This window comes from Pseudomyrmex gracilis, unplaced genomic scaffold, assembly GCF_002006095.1.
Source record: "Pseudomyrmex gracilis isolate BER0280 unplaced genomic scaffold, ASM200609v1 scaffold_839, whole genome shotgun sequence".
Taxonomy (NCBI): Eukaryota; Metazoa; Arthropoda; class Insecta; order Hymenoptera; family Formicidae; genus Pseudomyrmex; species Pseudomyrmex gracilis.
The window spans coordinates 38,997-43,746 of NW_018021423.1; positions in this window are offsets into that span (position 1 = coordinate 38,997).

A 4,750-nucleotide genomic window follows, 5' to 3' on the forward strand; every position below is an offset into this window, starting at 1 on the left:
AATCGTACGGTGTCGAATAATTTGGTGTCGAATAAATCTGTGTCGAATCGAGCGGTGTCGAATCGTACTGTGGTCAAACGGAACCCGCCCCACGTTAAACGCGCCTTAAGGTACGTTCGTGCGTCAAATTCCCTAGAACTGGAAATTTTTCCCGGGCGCGAGTTAAGCAAACTCTTTTGCATTTTTGGGATCCTTACCAACTGGAGAACAACAATCTGGCCCGATAATTTGTTAAATAAACAAATTATTCTAATTAACCGATTAAGGAAAAATTTTGTTATGGCTCGACTCTACTTGGTCTCCCGCTTCACGAGATAACAAAAGTTTTCCTTAAGTAACACTTTTGCAAAATTTTTACAATTTCAAATTAACGACTAAAATAACGCCATTACGCTTTGTTGCACTTGCCAGATTCTTGCTAGCCACTTACTTTGTTTTAAAAATTATTACTGTAATTTAAACTCACCGTTAACCTTCGGTGTCTCAGTCATAGACTCCTTGTTTGCTTAGCTCGCCTCCACGATACTACCCTTACGTTAAATGCGACGCACGCGTTAATTAACACAAACCAACCTGTATTACACTTCCACAGGCCTTAACAAAAATGAAATGTACTTGTAATTAACGCTTGACCTATTAAACAAAATCAAAACAATAAAGGAAAATAACAAGCTGAACTAACGAAACTTAAAATAAAATATTACACGCACCGAAGCGTTTACAAAGCGCCTTCGTTTTTTTTCCTTACCTTTGGTAACGCAACACCCTTTCGCCAAGGTGTTTCTTTGTTGTTACTCTACTTCACCTTCTTACAATATTTCCAATAATAAGCCCCATTATGCAGGGTTGGTTATTTATTATTTGATAAAATATATTTAAAACCAAAATAAACATGTAATTAGTTTCGCACTCGTCAAATGACTTCTTACGTACTAGTTAACACTTAAAACTTAAAACTTGTCCTTAAGCTTAACAATCCTTTTTTTCTGTTTCAGGTACTTGTCTTCAACACAATGCTGTCCACAAATCTTCCTTAGGACGCGTTCCGCCCAATAGTTGGCTTCTTTCCGGAGTTCCGTCCTCTCGTGCGCGAGTTGAGCGCTTATCAACGCTCCTCTGATCGCCTCCGGATGTTCTTCACTACGCATCCTTCGATCCGCAGCTGGGGCTTCCGACTCTGGTAACAAGGTTAGGTTGTGACCGGATTTTCCGGTCGATTTTTTATGAAAGTTTACTTTTACTCACCTTTGCAGGTTTTCACGGTCGCCAGGTATCTTTCAGGGACGCACAGATACCATTCGCCCCCCTTATTAGTCCTAGAATCCCGATGTTTTGTCTATTTCAGGAAAAGATCCAGGAAAGGTAAGTATACGCCTTGCATGTCTCACAGTTATTACACAAGTTTAAAATACGTATATATATTTAATAAGTTCCATAAAAATACAGTTTCTTACAATGCCCGCTGTCGTACAAACTCGCGATCGAGTTTATTCGCCGTCCGCGGCTTTTTGTATTGCAACTACACGTATGTGCAATGGCCGACATCGACGTTTCGCGATATGTTTTCCCGCGACTTGTACTTTGCGTATCTCCGAGTTGGATCGTTCGATTTTAGAACACGACGTTCGTCTGTCTTATCCTCTCGTAGGATGCCCGCGCATCCATTATCGATTCACGATCTTCGACTATTTTTTACGCGTCTTGTTTTTCAGAAAGATGTCCACGCGTTGTTGTCTCATTACGGACTTTTTTACGACTGTCTTACGACTAAGTGCCGGTTTGTGCATAAATCTTAAGTCCGCCTTACACGGTTCGCGCGCGTACCTGCACTTTCTCTTTAGAAGGTGTACCCTGTTTCTATGTATGTCCTAAAATTACTCAAACCCTGTTGTCTTTGTTACCTGTATGTTGTCCAGTGTGTGTATGTACGTCTTTGCGTGTTTTCTTGTTATTTTGTCTGCTTTTGTTCTTTGTTACATGTCTTATAATTTTGTCTCTACGTGTTCTTGAATTCTATTGGTCGTCCGTTGTCTTTTAGTTTTTGATACTTTCTGAGTGTGTGTAAGTCTGTATGTGTGTGTGTATGTTTGTACTCACTTTTTCAGTCTAGGGCTAAGTCCTATTACCCACTTAAGGTCGCATGTCCCTAGACTGGACAAAAACAAAAATTATTGTAGCCGCCGAGGGCTATATTCAAATGCACGTTGCCTGGTGCATAAAACGCAAAACCTCAAAAGTTTGACACTTACCCGAACTTTACACTGTCGGTTCTTAACACAGGTTATTATACGTTAACGTAGCGTAATACTAATTAACAAAACGAAAACAACTGATTTCTAACGCGTTTGCGCTTTTTAACAAAAAAGTTACTAGAACCTAAAGTCACCACTTAAGGGTGTGTTCTTTTTTACGGAAAAACAACTAAAAACAAACTTATCGCTACGATTGACTTTGGCGCTTCCTACGCTACGCCAACTGCGTTTTAATGTCTCTAGACGGGTCCTTTAAGGCCCGTTCAGGGTTTTCAGGTCACTTCTGGAAATGTCCAAACTCTTAAGTTCCGGGACCGGCATTCGCCTTCTCTTCTCTGGTTGGTCGCTCCTCCGTTGTTGTCTCCCGCGTCCCTACGGCCGTCGATGACAAGGATAGGTTAGGTTAGGTTAGGTTAGGTTAGGTTCTCGGTTTACTCGGTTTGGGGGTCGGGGGGACAGCCCCGGCCTACTAAGGGCAGAGCTGACTACCACCGAGCGCGTCCCCGGGTTGCGGATAGGGGAACGGCCTCAAGTACTGAGGTTAGCTGCGAATAACCCCTTCGGGGGAAATAAGCAGTCGCGGACAAACAGCGGTGGATACTGAGGGTGGGGTGGTCGCTCCTGTGGGAAGGGAGCGGTCTATAAAGTGCTCCATTAAACCTGATGAAGTATCCACGTCAAAGGCGAGTGAGTGCCGCCTTAAAAACACTCCAACCCCCGGACAGATCGGGCTCGTTAGGTTTTGTTTACCAACCAATCTAGGTGAAGGAAAACACCGATGTAACACCAAATAAGTAGAAAAATATGATGGACAGCAAGACGAAGAAGGATTTACCGCCCCAGAGTGATCGGACACTCAGGGGCCGGCACGGTGGGAGTACTGTCCCTGCTCCCGCCGCGTCGTTATCCAGCGAAGGGCAGAAGGAGGGATTGACGGCGGGCCCCTCTGAACAATCTGCTACCGCCGTAGTTGAGAAGAGTAGAGATAAGAGGAAGGCCAATAAGAGCCTGGAGTCGGCTCTTCAAGAGGGCTCGGGAGTGTCCGATTGCTCCCTTGTTACGATGGGCATTGACGACCTCTTCGGCCACATCGCAGATTGCCTGGACGAACTTTGGGAGCGGCTTTGTCGTCGCTCCAAAATGTCCAAGGAGGAAAAGGCGGGCAAGCCGAGGGAGCTCCGTACGAGGATCATCGCGGGTTTAGTAGAACTTTAATCTCGGTATAGCCTTCGAGAAGCTTTCGACAAAGTCGAAAAGAGTGTCGCCAACGTGGCCAACGAAGTGGAGATGGTCGCTCGGAGGCAGGTTGCCTCTGAGCAACAAATTACGGAAGCCATCCTCCAAATCAGTGAGGATGTTGATGAGGTTAGTGTCTCTACCCTCGCTGACCTGAAGGAAATTAAGAAGGGTGTTGTGGAGGCGCGTGCGGCGATCGAGGAGGTCCATAATGAGGCTTCCCGGTCGCTTCACGCGCTTCACGAGAGCATGGAGACGTCGGTGCGTGCCATCGCTGACGTCTCCATGCCGAGGCCGGAAGGAGCTACATGCTCCACTCCAGTCAAGGGGGGGAGTCAGATTCCTCCCTCCTGGCTGGAGGAGATTGAGAGGGTGGTGCGGTGCACCGTCTCGGGGGAGCTCCAAAAATTTTTGGAGCGGGAGCTCCCGAGACGGCCCCCACCTGTTAGTAGGAAATCTCCGATTCTCCCGCCTGTTCCTGTTAGGGCACAGACGGAGGAAAAGGAGCCAAGAAAAAAAAGAAAGAAGAAGAAGAAGAAGGAGAAGAAACAGGTGGTAAAGGCCACCAAGGCGCCTACGAAGGGTAGGGGGACGGCCGTTGGTGCCGGTCGAGGGGAGTCTTCCCCTCCTTTGACTCCACCTTCGTCAAGCCAGCGGCCGCCTCGCGGGGTACTCCCGCGTACTGAGGCGGTCACCTTGCGTCTTGAGGGGGAGAGCATGTCGTATGCTCAAGTCCTTCGAGACGCAAGGAATAAGGTGGACCCTAGGTCGGTGGGCGTCTCCAGGGTCCGTCGGACCCTGGAGGGGCACTTGTTGTTGGAGGTTGGAGAGGAGGACCGCAAATTCAAGGCGGACCTTCTCGCCACCAAGTTAAAAGAGGCTCTCCCCGAAGGAGTCAGTGTGGCTCGTCCATCCCGAAACGTGGAGATATTAGTTTCGGGATTGGACGAGTTCACCACGGAGGACGACCTCTCCAAAGAGTTCGTGGCAGAATTCGGTGGCGGGAGTGGCGTTAGGGTAGTATCCCTGCGTCGCTCCAGCCCGTGGGTGGAATCGCCTTGGTTCGCTGCCCAGCTGAGGCGGCGGCCAAGGCAATTAGAGCAGGCAGATTGCCGGTGGGATGGGTAGTGGCAAAGGTGCGTGCACTCCGCCCCCGCCCCCTGCAGTGCTACAGGTGTTTCCAGCCTGGGCACTGCAGGGCTCTGTGCTCCAGCCAGGTCGACCGCAGTAATCTTTGTTATCGCTGTGGTCGGCCGGGGCAC